This window comes from Hemitrygon akajei, chromosome 21 (assembly GCF_048418815.1).
Source record: "Hemitrygon akajei chromosome 21, sHemAka1.3, whole genome shotgun sequence".
In the NCBI taxonomy this organism is placed as follows: Eukaryota; Metazoa; Chordata; class Chondrichthyes; order Myliobatiformes; family Dasyatidae; genus Hemitrygon; species Hemitrygon akajei.
The window spans coordinates 53,087,216-53,108,733 of NC_133144.1; positions in this window are offsets into that span (position 1 = coordinate 53,087,216).

Below are 21,518 nucleotides of genomic sequence, written 5' to 3' on the forward strand. Positions count from 1 at the left end.
TTTCCAATGATTTCATTGTATCTTTTGGTCTACTGTGAGTGCTCACAAGAAAATGAATCTGAGGGTAGTATTTGGTGACATACGCGTGCTTTGATAAGAAAGTTGAACTTTGAACTTACAGAATCACCAACTTTCTGCCACAGACGGCAAATCCAAATCAATATCTGGATCTTGCTCGCTTCACCTCCCAGGACAGAGGACGCTACAATTGTTATTGGAGTGAAGTTCTTTCAGAACAGTTCATCTATCAGAAACGATGGTCAGAATTTTGCCGTGGTGATGACAACAAAACTATTGGTGCTCTTCTAGCCATGTTTTCTGCAACTTTCCACATTGCACTTAACTTAGAAATATTGCTCATTAATGCCTTTATGAATTATACCAGCTTTAAAATATCCTATTTTTTATATATTGTATGAGATTGATGAACTTTATTCATCAATTGTCATAATTACTGTATAATATTCTATTTTACCCAATACAATTAACTTTCTATACTTGGATTACAGTTCTGTCACATAAATACGTCAAATTACAAAGAATTTTACAGTTACTCATACCTGATACCTATTTAAGAGGTCTTCTTATGATATTTTGGTTTCCACACTAATCAAGGGTCAAGGATCAACTTTATTCACCATATACATTTACATGTAGTGGGAATTTTCTGTGGTGTGTTAGTCAAGGTGTGAGATGCCACTAAAAAACACAAAATTCAAAAATTATAAAGAATTGAATATTATATAAAGATAAAGTTAGAGGTTAAAGTATAGCAGTAGAATAAAATCTGTATGTTATCAGATGTATATACTATTCAACACTCTATATATTGATGAAGAAGTTAATTATAAATTCAGTTTGGTTCCTGGTATGCTGTCTGTGAGAACTCTTTAATGTGACTAGACACTAAGCAAACTTGATGATGTTCCTGGCAAAATCCCTTGAACTGATGACTGACAGCAACAGACTTTGGGAAAAATGAAGTTCCTGCCAGTGGGAGACAGTTTCTTCACCCCAATGGCAAATTCCAGACAATGAGTTTTGTCTTCTTTTGTCTTCCAATTCAAACCTTTAACATTTCTAAGGCAGAAGGTGATTTCTGATGTATTTGACTTTTAAGCAGATCAGCTACATTCCTTCAGTGAAATGGTTGGAGGAAACGCACTGAAATAAACAGACAAGTTATGCAAATATGTTTTCTACAAAATGAATAACAAAAACAAGAATATTTTAACCATTGATAGAAACATAGAAACATTGAGAAACCTACAACACAATACAAGTCCTTTGGCCCACAATGCTGTGCCGAATATATACTTCCTTTAGAAATTACCTCGGGTTTCCCATAGCCCTCTATTTTCTAAGCTCCATGTACCTATCCAGGAGTCTCTTAAAAGACCCTATTGTATCCGCCTCCACTGCCATCGCCGGCAACCCATTCCATGCACTCACCACTCTCTGCATTAAAAACATACCCCTGACATCTCCTCTGTACCTACTTCCAAGCACCTTAAAACTGTGTCCTCTCATGTTAGTTTCAGCCCTGGGGAAAAGCCTCTGACTGTCCACAGGATCAAAGCCTTTCATCATCTTATACACCTCTATCAGGTCACCTTTATCCTCCATCATTCCAAGGAGAAAAGGCTAAGTTCACTCAACCTATTCTCATAAGGCATGTTTGCCAATCCACGTAACATCCTTGCAAATCCCTGAACCCTTTCTATGGTTTCCACTTCCTTCCTGTAGTGAGGTGACCAGAACTGAGCACAGTATTCCAACTGCGGTCTGACCAGGGTCCTATCTAGCTGCAACATTATCTCTCGGCTCTTGAACTCCATTGATGTTGGAATGTCAATCTTGATTAATTAACACAGGCAGGGATCAGTCTGAGATATGATGGAGAACAATTTGTCATTAAGTTTATATCATACAGACTGTATTTTTGAAAGAAGGCTGAAACCCAGGTTTAGAACGTAGAATGCAGAACGGTACAATACATGATCCTCAGCCCACTATGTTATGCCACACTTTTAACTTGCTCGAAGATCAATCTAACCCTTCCCTCCCAAATAGCCCTCTATTTTTCTTTCATCCATATGCCTGTTAGGGCATATTCTGGAGTTAAAATTCTGGAATATGAATTTCAATAGCAGCCATTCTTCAGACATGACTTTGGATTGTAGATAACATATAAAATGCAGACCTGAACAATAGTTTTCCTGGAGCTGTGGACACCAGTTGATTGAAAACCAGACAATGCTGATTAACATTCATTTTGGGTGTCTGAAGTGTGGGTGTGAAGAAGGAGGTGCGTAAAAAATTACATGTAATTTAAAGGAAGCATTGTAGATACATTGTAACTATAGAATTGTCCTGCTGTTACCTTTGATCTGTAGCATAAAAAATATCATGTAATAGTTGGTCGAACAGGCCTCTTCCTCCAAGAGTGTCTCATTTTGTTGAATAACATACTAGTTTTAGTGTCTCTCCAATGACTTTGTTCGTGTTACAACAATGTCTATCTAAGAGTCCCTTGAAAGCAAGAATCAAACATGCTAATGATCAGCTGGCTAAACTTTTAGGCTTGAATATAATCATCAGGTTTGTTGAAACTAAGCGAATAAATCACACAAATTGCTCTTTTGGTTTGTCATTAGAGCTACTTGATTGAAATATTGCTTTTTAACTTGTAGCAAGTTACCTGAGCTGCTTTATATTTATTAGCTTGAATTGCCATCATTGTAGGCTGCAAAATGTCAGGAATACCCATAGGATAAATACCTTGTTAGTTTTTTTGTTGTTGTGTTGCAGCAGTCAAATGTTGGAGCAGCAGCTATAACAGATGCAATGAGATTGACTGAAGACTGGAGATAAGCTGAACTTATGACACACACAACTATAAACAGTTTTACTGTTGCCAGATAGTTTTTTTTCAAGTTATTGGAATGTTTCTGCATTATCATTGTTGAATGTCTTGTGTTAATACCAGAAAAAGCCCTAAGGGTTATATACAATATCTGGCAATGTTCATCACAGAGAAATTTTCTGGAATCCAAGTCCATTAATGCAACTCAGATTAAGTACAGTAAAGGAATGATATTATCTGCCAAATTGCTTCATATGCCATACATCGTCTAATATTCACTGATGTATTAATATACATTCTTGGTCTGAGCAGATTTAGTTCTTTGGTTCACATCAATATTCTTGCTGTCTAGATACTGATCATGTTGTACTATTATAAAATGTGGTCCCAGATGTCCTGGATTAAGGAGGGTTTGATCTTTACATATTTTTCAAAGTTATTACTTTCAGTCATTCTTTTACCCCATCATTTGTATAAACCATATGGAGTAGGAAATATTGGACATCAATATAAGTGCATGCTTTTTATGTAGTTGGTAAAATTTAAACAACCTTATTTTGTTGTAATAAGAACTTACAATAACATGAACAAAATAGAAACAGTAAATTTTAAAGATGCATTCTCAGCCATCAGAAAATGTGGCTGAAATTTACTGACTAAAATGAGCTTGCCCTTTGCTTTTCTATTAGCGAGATTGAAAGGCTTGTTTCATTGTTCCACAGATACTTTTTAAGCTGTTGGGTCAAACTTAGAGTTTGATCAGCTGTAGTTTTTTGGAGTCAAGTGTAATTTTTATTACTGATTTTGTGCACCAGAACTCACCAAGAAAGATCATCCACGACCATGTAACTCACTAGGGCATATTCTGGACTTAAGACACATAGCAAAATATTAACTTCAGCAACCCGTCTTTAGACTTGAACGTGGATTGTAGATTAAATTTAAAATGCAGCCCTGGACAATAGGTTCCTAGAGCTGTAAGCAGCAGTTAATTGAAACACCAGACAATGCTGATTAACATTCACTTTGGGTGTCTGGAGTGTGAGTGCAAAGAAGGAAGTGAGAAAATTATATGTAATTCAAAGGAAGCATTGTAAATATCGAATTGTCCTTTGATATTTAGCATATAAAATTCATGTAATATTGGATTGAACAGGCTTTTCCCCCAGAGACTGTCTCATTTTGTTGAATAAAAGTCTACTTTTCTACCTACCCAGCTGCGTCTCTTCTGTGACTTTGTTCACATTACAACCTATCTAATTTGCAGAACGCAACAGTCTGTGGCAAAGAAACGAATCAAGGAAAATGAGATTGTGTGAAACTTCTTAAATTATAATTGTGCCCAGTTCTAATTTTATGTTGCTGTTTCTGCAATGTTCCAATGTTCATGTCACTTTGACTTGGCCTGCAAAACTAGCCCTCGCAGCAGTTGTAATTATTTGAAATATATTTTGGGCTGCTTTACTGGACACCCACAAGAGTTTCAACTGCTGTATCATGCACCCCTGTAGCTTCTCACTGTGTTTTGCTTTCTTGCTTTTAACTTTTGCTGTATTTTCCTCACTGGTTTTATTTTACATATTTTAGAAGGTTGATATTTTTTAACAACTAATAATTTTCTGGCACTTAAATATTATTTAAAGTCTGCACCAATACTATTTAAAGTCTGTTGGAAAACTCCTAGGCAGGAAGGATGAGTTTATGAGCAGATCAAAGCCAGAAACAATTATCCTTCAGACCTTACCATTACATCTGCATTTATGGGTCCAGACAATCTTGAAGGAGATGAGTGTTACCTATATTCCACAAATGAAACTGTACATAACCATGCATATAAATGTAGCTGAACTGCTGACAATTTGAGAGGTGAGAGTGATTATTCTTGTCATAAAGACACCTGGATAAAGCTGAAGCCAATGGACATCAAAAGTAAGACATTCCAATGGTTGGAGTCATACCTCATGCAAAGAAAAATCATTGTGAATGTTGGACTTTCATCTTCCCAGCCCTAGGGTATCACTGCAGGAGTTCCTCAGGGCAGTTTTCCAAGTCCAATCATGTTCCGCTGCTTCATCAGTGACATTCCTTCCATCATAAGATCAGAAGCAGGGATGTTTACTGTTCATAGTTGAGTTGAGTTCCTCTCCGCACCTCACGGTGCCTTGAGTGGCAGCCTCGCCATTTCTTTAGAATTTGTCTGTTTTTACAAGGCCGAGTTGCTAGCTTGACACTCAACTCAGCACGGATGGGAAGTGTGCAAGAAGCCGGCCGGATTTGAACCCAGGACTTTTCGCCTCAAACTCCAGTGTGAATGCCACTACACCATCGGCGGGCAACCGTTGATAGGACCATGTGAAGTATGAATGACCTGAACAACAGTGCAACGCAGGCTAGATAGCAAGTGATCACAAGAACTTGTTGGACATTGGTAACGTAGAACACTGCAAGAATGGATCATTGCTTCATTGGCAAGATGAGGCGGGGGGAGCTAGGTGGCCTTGGTTGTTGTGTGGAGCAGGTCCTCATGCCGTGACGTCATGTATTGCAGTCACCCAGGGCAGGAAATGCCGGAGATAGCATGTGAAAGAGCAGAGATGCTGCGGGTGCACTGGAATACATGGTGGGTTGGAGGTTGGCTCCTGCAGGCTATCTCTCTCATCGATGCTGCTCTCCATTGTTTGCTCAATGGAAAACAAGCTGGACTGTGTTCATCTGCTGTTGCACTAGCACATGATGAAGAACCTGTTGCATGCTTATTCATGCAGAAACCTGGCTCCAGGATAACATCCTTATGCACCATCAATCTTCAGGACTATTTTATTGTGACCATATGTTTTTCTGCTGTGATTTTCACCTTGGCCCTGGAGAATGCTGTCTCATTTGGCTGTGACATGTGTATGCTTAAAGTATACATGAACTTGAATATGATATTCATGGCACAAAAGGTTTGGGTAATAACCATTCCAAACAAGAGAGAATCCAACTTCCTACCTTGTCATTCAATGGCAATTGTCATCATAAAATGAAGTGGTGAAAGAATGAGTGGTGACTTGATAGAGTTGCACAAGATTAAAAGAGGCATAGATCAAATAGATAAACAGAGACTTTTTGCTTGTACAGAAATGGTTAATATGAGGGGCCATAGTTTTAAGGTGATTGGAGGAAAGTGTAGTGGTATTTAAGGGTTAGATTGATCTTAGAGCAGATTAAAAGGTCAACACAACACTGGGGACCAAAGGGCCCGTTCTGTGCTGTAATGTTCGATGTTCTTTGTTTTAAATCTCCCACCATCAATATCCAGGGGATTACTAATAACTGTAAGTGCACTGTAGTGGACACTTAAAAAATGTGGCTGCAAGTTAGAGTCTAGGTATCCTGTGGTGAGTTACACATCTTCTGACACCCTAAGTCCTCAACAATGATGAAGAATCAGAAATAAATGCTGGCCCAACCAGTGATACTCTGATCCCACTAAATCTAAAAAAAAACAGGTAGTGCTATTAGTTTGGATGCGAAGATTGTTGAAATATTAAGCCTTGAGATAAATTGATTTTCCAAGGATATCTCCTACTAGTAACTGCCAAATTAGCAAGTGATGTAAGTTTTGACAGAGAAGTTAAGCTTCTCTTCAGCACCAGATTCCAGCGAACTCTATAAAACTGAAATTCACAATCCAGGTTGGTGGAATTCATTGGAATATGATGCTTCAGAGATGGTACTCAATATACTGTACTCACTGAACATGACCATCACCTTTGTGCTATCATGGGACACTGGAGTAGCAAATGAATCAAAGTGTCAATAAAGTGTATGAAGCCACTACCACCTAGTCAATGAATCCATCACCACCTCGTCCAGCAATCCGCTCAATCTCAATCCCTATCTTTTCCCCTGATCCGGTAAATTGTCTTTCCATAATACCTTTCTCTTTGCTCTTTGCTCATAATACCCTTCCACATTTAGCCAAAACCTCAAAGGTGTGCCCTCGGGTTCTACAGCCATCACAAATGGGAACATCTTTTCCTCTGTTTCTTCCATTTAAGTCATTCACAGACTTGGACAACAAGGCAGTCCTTGCATAATGCAATAGTGTGTCCAATTAGTCAGCAGATAAATAAAGAATCAACTCCATTATATGTTTGTTTTCACCATTAGTTACCTCTAGTTGAATTAAAATGCTTCCAATCCTTTAACTGGTAACAGATCTTACAATAGGATCATTCTTATCACAAATGCAAATTTAGATTGAGTCCACAAAATTAAAATTGGTCATCTCAGTGGTCAATAGGTCTTGCTTGGAACTGGTTATGTGTTAATCCAGGCACAAATCTTGCTGTAGAAACAAACACATATAATCAGTGGCTATTTTAATTTGGTGCCTTTTGAACTTAAAGAACCTCCAAGAGGACCATAACCTTGTTGTAGGGTTTGGAAACTTGCGTGCCTCAATGACATGGAGGACTCTGTTGGCCGGAATCAGAGCCTTTGCTTTGGCTTTTGGTAGGGTCTTCGTCAGCTGCAATGAGGAATCCTTCTATACAGGCAGAGATGGAGGATCTTCATTGTTCCCCTAAGTGCCAGGGGTGTGTTATGCCCTCAGCCCCCTCCTTTGTGAGAATCACAAGAGCCCTAGTCGAGGGGGGGTCAACTGACCCAAGAGAGAAAGAGACGTGCTGAATAGACACAGGAAAATGGGAGAGAGAGAGAGAGAGAGACGTGTGGAAAACCACGTTCTCCCAAGAAGCAGAATAAAGGCGACATTGACTATTGTCTCATGGAGACCACGTGAAAAGCCCTCGGGCAAAGTGGGCTGGTTGAGAGAGAGATCGCATTACCTGCAACCTTGATTGACACCTGTGATCCCGTGAAGAAGTATAAAGGAGGGTCTGAGGGGGGGAACCCTCAGACGCACCAAGGAGACACCAAGGAAGCACGATACCGATTCCCGTGGGAGCGGGAAGCCATTTTGAAGGAAGCCACGTGCGTTAGATTCCAAATGTTGAATCTGTGGCTAGAACCAACGAAAGACTGCTTTTAACTAACAACGGGGAAGCCTGCTTCCCTGATTCCAAGGATTTGCTCTGCAAAGACAACGGGCAAGTGTTTATCCTTTCTAAATCATCTCTCTCTCTCTACAACGTGAAAACCCCAGCGGTTCCCAAAAGGGAAAAGCCTGCAAACTTCTGAGTGACTCTTTATATTTCAATTGGACTCAGTATTACCCCTAGACAACTATAGAGCTTATTTCTGATTGATTATTGTTACACCGGTGTTTTAGATTGAGTTTTGACAATGTATATGATCTGAATGTTTTGTATTAACCATACACTTGTGCCCCTTTTTAAATAAAACGTTTGAAAATAGTAGCATCCGACTCAGCTGATCCCGCTATCTTTGCTGGTAAGTTACCTGGTTACGGGGTTACGTAACAGGTGTAACGGGTAGTAAGTAAGTACCTAAAGTGGCCACTGAGTGTATGTTTCTGGTCTTCTTCTGTGGTAGCCCATCTACTTCAAAGTTAAATGCGTTATGCATTCAGAGGTGCTCCTCTGCACACCATCGTTGTAACGCGTGGTTATCTGAGTACCTGTCGCCTTCCTGTCTGCTTGAACCAGTCTCCTCAGATCATTCTCATTAACAAGGTGTTTTTGCCGACAGATCTGCTGCTCACTGGATGTTTTTTTTTGTTTACTTGCTCCATTCTCTGTAAACTTTAGAGGTTGATCCCGTGGCAAGAAAATCCCAAGAGATCAGTAGTTTCTGAGATTCTCAAACGACTCCGTCGGCCACCAACAATCATTCCACAGTCAAAGTCACTGAGATCACATTTCTTTCCCATTCCAATGTTTTATGTCATGATTTAGTTTAAAATAGCATTTGATACTAGCCTTTGGTGGCTTTATAGAACTTAATGGCAATAATTTTGGAATGAGCTGTCAGCTGATCTTACTGATCCTGAATCAAAGATGGGAAACACCGGACAAGATTTACTACAGTAATTAATATTGTTGGAACTCTAAAGGGATGAGCTTAATTCTGCTTATTTGACAGGAAGAAGATGGATTGATGGTTAAAGCCACTAGAGAGTATTTACCATTCATTTCCTGCTCTGCTTCCACTCACTGCCACTTTAAATATATTTTCCTTCATCAGGCAAGGTGCCACAGAAGATATACAGGTTTCTTGATTACATACAGCTTTGGATTTTAGAATATAGAACATTACAGCACAGTACAGGCCCTTCAGCCCATGATATTGTGCCGACATTTTAACTTACTCCAAGGTCAATCTAATGCATATATGTCAAACTCAAGGCCCGCAGGCCAAATCCGGCCCGCGGTGGAATTATCTTTGGCCCGCGAGATAATATCTAATTACTATTAAAGCTGGCCCCAGTAATCGAAGCGCCTATGGCGCTTAATGCTGGCTTATAAATGCGCTTAAAGCTGGCTTATAAACTAATGCTGAGTTTATTCAGGTACCAGGTTTTCAGGGTTTTTAGTGTTTTTTTCGGCAGTCTTGCTTGGTAGTCTTCTTCATAAGAAACGGAATTTGTAAAGTGAAACACTTTGTAGTTATAGCAGAGACTGAGACACATGAGAGCAGGCTGAAAAAACGGAGGCAACGAAAGCTGCGTTCGCACGCGTCCGACTGATCCAGCCCGCATGAAGCTGCATTTTGCTCAATCCGGCCCGTGACCTAAAATGAGTTTGACACCCCTGATCTAATGCTTCCCTTCCTGCATTGCCCTCCATTTTTCTATCATTGATATGCCTATCTAAGAGTAATCTGCTTATAACCATCATCTCTGCCAGAGCATACCATGCATCCAAACCTCTCTGTGTGAAAAAATTAACTCTGGCATCCTCCCTATACTTTCTCCAATTCCATTAGAATTATGCTCCCTTAGTATAAGGCACTTCCACCCTAGACAGACAATTTCTGGCCTTCGGTGTATCTTCAAGTACACCACTATCAATACATCTCTCCTCCTCCTTCACTCCAAAAAGAAAAGCCTTAGCTCGCTCAATTTCTTGTTAGAAGACATGCCCTCTAATCCAGGCAGCTTCCCGGTAAAACTTCTCTACCCCCTCGGTAAAGCTTCCGCATCCTACCTGTAAATGAAGTGGTGAGAACTGATGCAATACTCCAAGTGTAATCTAATCAGGGTTTTATAGTGCGGCGTATGACCGTGTGGCTGTTGAACTTCAAAAAATTCAAAAGCAGCCAGGTAAATTCAAAGTTTTGTGCATAACAAGCAAAGGGCGTAATTTCAAAAGCTAGGGTAAGCAATGAGGCAAGTTGAGAACTCAGTTCTGAAAGCATAATGCACTTGAGATTTATAATTAGAGTACAATAACAAGGCAATCATGATGAAAAATGATGCACATTGGTTATTTGTCAGTCTTTGTGTGTAGTTTTTCATTGATTCTATTGTATTTCTTTATTGTACTGTGAATGCCTGCAAGAAAATTAATCTCAGGGTAGTATTTGGTGACATATGACACACACAAAACGCTGGAGGAACTCAGCGGGCCAGGCGGTATCTACGGAAAAGAGTGTAGTTGACGTTTCTAGCCGAGACACTTCATCAGGACATATAGAGACATATATTCGCTTTGTTAAGAAATTTAGTGTGAACTTTGAACTTCTATCAAACACCAGTCCTGCTACATCTTAAGTACCCGCAAAGGCCCTATAGTGGGTGCAAAAGAGATTTTATGTAATGATTCTGGAGTTAAAGGACAATACTTTGATGAAATTGGGATTGTGCTCTGAACAGGTGAGGTTAATAGGGTGTACTTAATAGAAGTACTTAAAGACATGAATGACAGAGAAGATAGAGGGAAATTGTTCTCTTTGGCAGAAGGGTCAAAAACCAAATGAAACAGAAAGAGAGTAACTGGCAAAAAAATGAGGGTAAAGAACCATAAGGGAAATTGCTTTGCATTGTGAATGATGTCTGGAATGCACTGCCAGGAAGATTAAAGAGAGTTCAATCACTTATGGCATTAAAAATGTAGGTAGATAAATGCATGTTGAGAAAATTTTGTAGAATGTGAGTGGGAGCTTGGAACTAGCTATATCAAGCTGAAAACACAAACTCAGTGTGCTCAAAGGCACATTCCCTCCTCTCACTTTTCTGTCATTCTATGATTTTATCATCTTATTAGAATGTAATTTTAAATGGAAATACCTGATGTCCTGTGCCCTGAGGGCACAGCCTCAGAATACACGGATGGCCCTTTAGAATGGAGATGAGGAGGAATTTCTTTAGCCAAAAGATGGTGAATCTGTGGATTTCATTGCCACATGTGGCTGTAGAGGCAAAGTCGTTAAGTATGTTTAAAATGTAGGTTGATATATTTTGATTAGTAAGGGCATCAAAGGTCATGGGCAGAAGGCAGGAGAATGGGATGAAGGGATAATACATCAGCCATGATCAAATGGTGGGGCAGACTTGGTGGACTAAATGGGCTAAGACCATAATATCATGAGATATGGGAGCAGAATTAGGCCATTCAGCCCATCGAATGTGCTCTGCCATTTCATTGTGTCTTATCCATTCTCCTGTCTTCGCCCAGTAACTGTTCATACCTTGACTAATCAAGAACCTATCAACCTCTGCCTTAAATACACCCAATGACCTGGTTTCCACCGCTGCTTATGGCAACAAATTACACAGATTCACCACTCTCTGGCTAAAGAAATTCCTTCTAATTTTTGTTCTTAATGGACATCTCTCTATTCTGAGGCTGTACCCTCTGGTCTTAGATTCCCCCACCACAGAAAACATCCTCACCACATCCACTCTACCAAGACATTTCACCATTCGATAGGTGTTATTGAGATCCCTCACTCATTCTTCTAATTCCAGTGAGTACTTACAATAACCCTTCCATTCCAGGAATCATTCTTGTGAACCTCCTCTGAACCCTCTCCAATGTCAGCATATTCTACACCTTTATTTGTTCTTCCAAAGTCCATGATCATACACTTCCTGACAATGTATTCCACCTGCTATTTATTTGTCCATTATCTGCAGCCTTCCTGCTTCCACAATGCTATCTGCCCCTCCGGTTATCTTGATATCATCTGCCAAACTTGACCACAAAGCCATAAGTTCCGTCATCCAAATCATTGACATACAATGTAATAAGAAGTGGTTCCAACGCAACACAACTTCACACAGAGAGTGGTGGGTGCATGGAATGCAATGCCAGCGATGGTGGTTGAGGTGGATACAATAGAGTTTTTTAAGAGACTCTTAGATAGGAACATGGAGCTTAGAAAAATAGAGGGCTATGCAGCAGGGAAATTGTAGACAGTTTCTGGAGTAAGTTACATGGTCAACACAACATTGTGGGCCGAAGGGCCCGTAGATTTCTATGTTCTATGTTCCTGTGGAAAACCACTAGTTACCAGCAGTCAACCAGGAAAAGCTCTCTTTATTCTCCCTCTTTGTCTCCTGCCATTCACCCAATCCTCTAACCATGCTAGTATCTTTCCCATAAAACCATGGTCTCTTATCTTGTTAAACTGCTTCATGTACGGCACCTTTTCAAAGGCCTTCTGATGATCCAAGTACAGAACGCTCACTGATTTTCCTTTGTATATCCTGCTGTGTATTTACTATTACAATAATATTTAAATAATATGGTAAATATGATGTACGTTAAGCATTCTCTGTTTCTTTAGATAATTCACTATGGGTTGTATGTAAAAGTACATAAAAGACATATGTCATCATGCCACTACATCATATCCACATCCTTTGCTTAAAGTAAAAACAAACCTAAGACCTGTTCTCCTGTGCTCCTGTATTCTTCCTTTCAATTATTTTATGTGTTAGAATTACAAAACATAACAGTGAGACAAGGAAGTTCTTAACAAACTCCGAGAAGTCTACCTACCTGTTGAAGCACAGTAAGCTGTTCCAGTTTAATAAAAGCGCTGCAGGAAACAGTCATTTGAAAACACACAGCACAACACATGCTTCTTTGGGATTGGACAGAGACTGTTGAGTTAAAAAAGGGCATGAAACAGACAAATGCAAGGGTTCATAAGCAATGAGTATTGGATGATAATAATCAGAAATAAGAAAAAGCAGAAATGGCTGGCTACATCAAAAAGGCTGACTCATTCAATTACTCAGGAGATGACTGGGCATTGTATACTGAACAAATTGAATGATATTTTGAAGCAAATGAAATAGCCAATGAGGTGTCTGTGCCAGTTTTGCTGAATGTATTGGGTTTAAAGGTATACAGTTTGCAAAAAATTTAACTGCTCGAACCAAACTAGCTGAATCAAGCTCTGCTGATATTATGAAAGTAATGCAGGAACATTTAGAACCAAAACCATTGTTTCATAAGTGGAATCAAAAGGAATGGGAGTCCATTTCAGCATAAGTGCCTGAATTGGAGGGATTGTCTGAGCATTGTCAGTTCAGTTATGGGCTTAATGATGCACTGAGAGATCACTTAGTTTGTGGAATCTTACAGGAAAGCATTCAAAAATTATTCGTAACTGAAGCACAACTGACATTTCAAAGACCACTTGAAATAGCTGTATCAATGGAAACAACAGACAGAAACGCAACTGAGTTGCAGTCAGGAATGATACTGAGCATAAACAAAATTGCAATGTTTAAACAGAAATTAGCATGGCTGAACAAATGTCAGGGGCTTATATATAGCAGACCAATGCAGATTTAAAGGTGCAAAATAAATTAGGTTGAGAAAAAATAAATGGACTATACAGGGAAGAGATAAAGATTAAAAAAGTCAATTTGCAGTTACCTGGATGACAGCATGGTTATCGGTAAGGATGACAAAGAACATTTCCAAAACCTCAAGACTGTGTTAAAAAGTTTAGAAGATTATGGGCTCAAAGCATGACAGAACAAGTGTGAATTCTATAAAGCAAGCATCACTTACTGTGGTCACAACATTGAGGTACAAAGATTACACAACGGTGCTGAGAATATTCAATCAGTGTTAGATGCCCAAGGCCAAAAGCTGTGCCACATGTGCAGTCTTCTTTAGGATTTGTCAATTATTAGAAGTTTCCTGCCAAACCTGGCTACTGTGGTCCACCCCTTGAACTGATTACTACTGTTCAGGAAGAAGTAGCAATGGACAAAGCAGTGTGAGGTGGCTTTCCAAAAGATAAAGAAAATAGTGACGTCTGAAACTGTACTCAGATATTGTGATACATATCATCCAGTGAAGCTTACCATGCACTGTTGTTATGAGAGTAACTACTATACAAACCATTGCATTGACAGAACATGAATTCAAATGTCCATGTATTGTGGGAGGGAACTTTTAAACATGCTCCATAGTTTCTCTCATCATAAGAGTGGGGTACAACCAGCACATCCAGTCAATAAGATCAGGATGAAGCTAAGTAGCCAGAGGAAGCATGTCTTTTATCAATGTGTGTGAGGGTTGTTAATGACACAGCGATTCTGTGGTCCTGTTCATTCCCCTGCCCTGCAAACTCCCATAAATTTCTTCTGCATTACCATTGTAATACACTTTATGAAACTCTTAATTCCTTAGAGGAGAAAGCTAAAGCCATGCAGTTACCTTTTACATGATTAAATTGGGATAATATCAACTTTGTTATGTCATTCTGTTATGTTGCTCTGCTAAGCATTGTGGGAATGCTATATTGGTGCCAAAATGTGTGGTGACGCTTGTGGATTGTCCCTAGCGCACCCCTGGGTGTGTTGGTTGTCAACACAAACAGCGTATTGCACTGTATGTTTCTGTGTACATGTGATAAATAAACTTGAATCTTGAAATTTTGAATCATTTAATTAATTATGATAAGTCTGCATTATTGCCATCCGCCTTTCTTTTCTCCAATTTATGGAAAATATGCCTCCTATTTTTCTGCCTTAGTGGTTTCAAAGATTTCATATCAACCCATTATTCATTATGAAGCTCTTGAAATGCTTCCAGTTATCTTCAGAATCTTAGTTAGCCTGTTCATGAACTGCTGTACCCTGTCTGGCTCAATCTTCCAACATGACTACTTGCTTAGTAAAGGTGTCAACATGTATTAGAAGAAGGCAGGAGAATGGGTTTGAGAGGGAAAATAAATGAGTCATGTTTGAATGGAGGTGTAGATTCAATGGGCCAAATGGTCTAATCCTTCTCTTATGCCTTATGACCTTATGGTCAGCCTGACAATATGAAAATAGGGACTGGGTATTAATATCACCTTGCCATACCTCATTATTATCCATTCGCCACCCTATTTAATGTTATAATTTTATGAAATCTTTAGATAGTGAGCCAAGTTTCTCAATGCCATAAGGACAAATGATATTATAAGCATAGTAGAAGGTATCATTAAATTGCATAGGGACTTCAAAAGATTGACTGAAGGGGCAAAAGGTATCAATGTGGGTAATAGTGAAATTATCACAATCTAAAGGGGTAGAATACAGTACCTTCAAAATGGTAAAGAGCTTGAGACAGCACCATTCCAAAGAGATGTATCAGTCATCAAACTATCATGAATGCGAACAGAAAATAATCAATAATGATAAAGGACTACAGACCTTCATATATATATAGTCTAGTGTGTTGAGATTGTGGCTACTCTACAGCTATGAAAGGTTGTGGCTCATCATGGAATACTGGGTATTATACTATAGAAAGAATATCTTGGCCATGCAGGGATTGCAGTGTAGATTTACAAGAATGATATCTGGATTTCAAAGGTTACATCACAAGGAAATATGACAGAAGTTAAAGTCGTATCTTCTTAAGGGAACAAGTTCAGTTGGGATTTTATTGAAATTTCTGTAATATTTGTTATCGGTTTTTGGGGTTAGCACATATAACTTCAGCCACCGGTCTTCAGATCTGAACATAGATTGTAGATTAAATTTAAAATGCAGATCTCGAAAAAAGCAACGAAATGTACTTTTAACAATCATAAACTGGTGAGTTGTCGTTATGTCACCTGCTCGCTGTGAAAATGGGGGGCACCTCCCTCTCCCTTGCCAGGGAGGGAGAGAACCTGTGGTTTGTTGAATGAAGTGCGAAGGCTTTGGGGTAACTTTGGTCTGTGTCTTTGCTATCGCTTAGCTCACGCTTGTGCTCGGTAGCGGCTGCTTTTTTTGTTTTGCCAGTGGGGGGAGAGGGGATTGTTGCTCGCCGCCACTTATGCGCGAGAGGGGGGAGCTGCGGGGGGGGGGGACTTCGGGGTTCTCAGGTTTAACTGCCGTTCATTCTTTGAGGCACTTCTCTGTTTTCATGGATGTTTGCAAAGAAAAATCATTTCAGGATTCATATTGTTTACATTTCTCCAACATTAAATTTGACCTTTGAATCTTTGAGTCTTTGAACAATGGTTCCTAAGAACCGTAAGCCACAGTTAATTGGTTTAAATTCATTATTTAGGTGTCATTTGGGTGTCTGTAGTGTGGGTGCAAAGAGGGACGTGTGAGGCTTGTGTGTAGTTTAAAGGAAGCATTGTAAATATAGCATTGTCCCGAATTGTCCTTTGATCTTTAACATATGAAAATGTGTTGTAATATTGGATCAGAGAGTCTCTCTCTGTCTCTCTTACTCTCCTCTCTCTCGCTCTATCTCTCTCTCTCGTAACTCCAAAAGGCTGTCAACTTATTTATGAGTGTGTGTATCAAGTAAAAGGACAACTTTTCATATCTACCTCTCCAGTGACTTCCATCAGGCGATTACAATATTGAGGAATTAAATGGGAAGAAACTGTTTGTGCAGGTTGTGAACCTGAGGAAAAAAGCTAAAAAGAAGAGCCAGACCTTTCATGAGATTTGTTAGGAAACACTCAAGGGAGTTGGAGAAATTTGGAACTTTTTTCTACAAATGTCAATTGTTCGCTTCAAGTCAAAGTACAATTGAGGGGCTCAAGAACCTACTGAAGTTCTTTTATTCCTGTGAATATGAAGGAATATGCAATGTCACTTTACATTGAATCAATATGCTTTGGGCACTGGGACTGTCTCCAACAGCGATCGACTGTTTAATTACTGGTAGCTCACATACCATGGCAAAGGCTACTATCTAAGCCTAACACTAGCCAATAAACATATCCCTTCTCTTCTTTCCTTAGTCTGAACTCAGTGGTTGGGAAGATATTGAAGTTGATTATTAAGGATGAGATCTCAGGGTACTTGGAGCCACATGATAGAATAGGTCATAGACAGCGTGGCTTCCTCAAGGTAAAATCTTAACTGACAAATCGGTTGGACTTCTTTGAAGAAATAACAAGCAAGATAGACAAAGAAGAATCGCTTGATATTGTGCACTTGGATTTTCAGAAGGCCTTTGGCAAGGTGCCACACATGAGTCTGCTTAACAAGCCACGAGCCCATGGTATTACAGGAAATATTCTAGCATGGCTAAAGCAGTGGCTGATTGACATGAGGTAAAGAGAGGGGATGAGGGGAACCTTTTCTAGTTGACTGCCAGTGACTAGAGGCGTTCCACAGGGGTCTGTGTTAGGACTGATTCTTTTAACGTTATATGTCAATGATTTGGATAATAGAATTGATGGCTTTGTTGCAAAGTTTGCGAAAAATACAAAGCTATCTGGAGGGGCAGGTAGTGTTGAGGAAGCAGGGAGGCTGCAGAAGGACTTAGACCGATTAGGAGAACGGGCAAAGAAATGGCAGATGGAATACAGTGTTGGGAAGTGTATGGTCATGCAGTTTGGTAGAAAGAATGGAAAGGTTGACTAATTTCTAAATGGAGAGAAAATAGAAAAAAAACTGAGTTACAAAGGGCCTTGGGAATCCTTGTGCAGGATTCCCTAAAGATTAATTTGCAGGTTGAGTCTGTGGTGAGGAAGGGAAAATTCTGTTCCTATATCTTATGCTTATGTTGTTTACTTGATTTTCTTGATTAATGGTGGCATATGAGGACACTGGATGATAATGCCACAATTTCACCTTGAACTCTTAATCAAGCTATGTTTTTATTTAACATATTTAGAGATACAGCTTTATAACAGGCTCTTCCAGCCCAGTGAGACTGTGGTGCCCAATTACACCCTTGTGCAAAATTAACCCACTAACCCAGATATCTTTGGAATGTGGGAGGAAGCTGAATCATCTGGAGGAAATCCATATGGTCTCAGGAAGAACATACAAATTCCTTACAGGCAGCGGTGGGAATTGAACCTGGGTTGCTGAAACAGTAAAAGCATTAGCTAACCACTACACTATGGTGCTCCCTTCCAAGTTTTCTTTGAAAGCCTTTATTAATAAACTTTTCTCTACTTGGTCTGAAATGACCTCAAATATATCAGGTGATGCTGTTCTGCTATTCTCTATTAGACATGAATTTTGATAGATAGTTTTTTTTATTAATTTATCTTTCACTGGTAGTAATCTAAGCTTGAATATCCTTGTCCTAAATATCAACCCATGTATATACCAGATCACAGACAAGTACTAGATCATGAAACCGCGAGTTTGCACGATGAACCATTAAAAATGTAGTCATTCACCTGTGAGGTAATGAAATAATGTTGTCCTGTATCAATACATTAATAGAATTATAGTCATTGCAGTGGAACAGTGAGAATTCTTGAAAATCTCAACGAGAGTCAAGACACGTCGATGTCTGTAGTACATCATAAGCAAAGTTCAAATTGAAAGTACATGTATTATCGGATTACATATATTACCCTGTGATTTTTTTTGCAATTCACAGTAGAGCAAAGAAATGCAATGGAATTATGAAAAGCTACACAATTGGCAATAGACAAACTGTGCAAATACAAAAGGAGAGCAAATAATAATAAATAATAAATAAATAGATAGGTAGATAGCAAGTTAAAAGATAACACTGGGAACATGAGCTTGAAGATGAGTCCACAGGTTGTGTAAATAGTTCAGTGTTGAGATGAAGGTGGTTGGCCACATTGGTTCAGGAGCCTGGTGGTTGAGGGTGAAGTTTAGATGAATTTTTATCAACATAATTGTTAAAAACAGGCCCTTTGGCCCATCTAGTCCATGCCAAACGATTTAAACTGCTTATTCCCATCGACTTGCAACGGGACCCTTGCCCTCCATACCCTTACCATCCATGGACCTTCCCAAACTTCTCTGAAATATTGAATTCAAGTTTGTATGCACCACTTGTGCTGGTAGCCTGCTCCACACTCCCACGCCTCTCTGGGTGATGACGTTTCCCTGAGGTGCTCTGAAGGGTTAATCAATAAATTATTTAACACTTATTTTACAACACTCATGAAGTATCTATCTATCTGATCCCTTTAGTATCATGTGGTTCGTTGCATCAGCACTATTGTACACGAAGGTGTGGAACTGGTCGGTAAGGTTACAGACTGGCTGTCTATTAGGCCCAACCAATATCTGATTCCATTTATTTCAAAGCACACCTACCTCCTTAAAAGAAATCACTTCAGGGAACCGGTTTGATGGGGCTTTTTATTATTCTCAATCAAACACGCTTCTACAAAAAGAGCAAGTACAGTATATATTTATGCTGAGAAAAATGCATACCATAGTAAACTGACAATTTTATTCCAAATTTACTGATTTATCTTTAATTAACAGGTGGCAGTTTAAGAACTAGAATGTAGAACAATTTTGCTTAAGATGAGTAGCAACATCTGTCTCTATATTTATTAGTCTAGTGTTGATAGCAGAGATATTTCAAGCAACTATTGTGTCTTAGAATTTTAAAAAAGGCACAGCAGCTGAGTGCTGTGCTACACAGCCTCATATAAATAAATCAGTGCTACTGTACATTGAAGCAATAAACTCCTTCCATGAATTGGTGAGCTTTCTTTCCAGCGGCCTACCAAGAATGTAATTCAAAAAATCAAATACCTTTTTAACATGACAATCTTTTGCCAAGAGATCACAGAAATTTATTTGAAATCTCCGTTTGATTGTAATTTATACCGACCTGTAAAAACATGGCAGCTGTTTTCTGTGGTGAAAATGTCATCTTAATTTATCACAGTGATTTATTTAAACTAGAGAGCTGTAAACTTTATTACAGAAAAAGAAAAATATGTAGTTTTTAATCCCATACATGCAATACACTGACTTTAGATATAATAACAGAGAAGCTCACTGGAGTGGGGAATAAACAATCCTTTTAAGTTGTATTTTTTTTCCAGATTTGATCATTCCCTACCTGAAGTGATGTTAGAGTTGAAAGCACCTAAAGTGCTGATGCTTGAAAACATTAATGTCAATTTACATAAGTTATAATATTGTGCAATACTTAGAATATAGAATAAATAGTACAGCACAGTACAGACCCTTCCCCTTGTGATGTTGACCCAAGATCAATCTAATCCTTTGCTTGCACATTGCCCTCCTTTTTTCCTCATTGATGAGCCTATCTAAAAGTCTCTTAAAAGTCCCTAATATATCACCTCTACTACCACCACTGGCAGGTATTCCAAGCACTCATTGCTCACTGTGTAAAAACCCTACCCCTGACATATCCCCTGTACTTTCCTCTAATCACCTTGTATTGGCTAATCATTTGGCCAATATAACCCTATGTATGCATGAGGGTTACTTAAATGTAGCTTTAATTTTAAAGATTTAACACAATTAGTTCCAACCTGTGAATGATTGGTAGGTATTTCAGAACTTTTTTTTGATAACTAATATTTTTCTTCTTTCATTTTGTTTAGAGAATATACCACATCATGACATATTCTTAACCAACCTGAAATCAAGAATGAAAGGAGAGTGTGGGAAGGGGGGTGAAAGTGTGGGAATGGTTCCATTGGAATGCACGAATGGAAGGAGATGAAAATAGATGTTTGGAGGATCTCATTGGATAAGTGGGGAAATAGCAGAGGATGTTTTTTTGAAAGCCTCAGTTGATGGGTTGGAAGGTGAGAACAACTTCTCATTCCCATTCTGACATGTCTGTTCACAACCTCCTCCACTTCCATGACAAGGCCAAACTCATATTAGAGGAGTAGCCCCTCATATTCTGTCTGGGTCACCTCCAACCTGATGGCATAAACATCAATTTCTTTAATTTCACTCCCACTCCATCCTTGTCTCTTTTCTGGTTACTCTCCCACTCCTTCTCTTTTCCTCATCTGCCCATTGCTTCCCTTTGGTTCCACTCCTCTTTCCCATTCTTCCAATGTCCACTCTCATCTCCTAACAGGCTCCTTCTTCCGCCTTTTACCTCTTTCACCTCTCACTTCCCAGCTTTACACTTCATAGCTCCCTCCCCCACCTAATCACCTTCCCCCTACCTAGTTTCACCTATCACCTGCCAGCTGGTACTCCTTCCCCTCCCACAGCTTCTTACTTTGATTTCTGCCTACTTCATTTCCAGTCCTAATGAAGTGCCTTTACACAAAACGTTGAACGTTTATTCCCCCGCATAGATACTGCCTGACTTGCTATGTTCCTCCAGCATTTCTGAGTGTTGCTCAAGATTTCCAACATCATCAGAAACTCTTGTATTTAGAATCAGGAAGGTCCCCCTAAATCATTTTCTTTACATTGAAGAACTAGTGAAAATCTTACCTGGAGTAGCAAGTGCACTCCAGTATAAGTTTTTTTACATAATTATTAGCTACAATTGTTTACTAATTCATAAGGGGACAGAAAGGAAAAAGTAATGTATTAAAC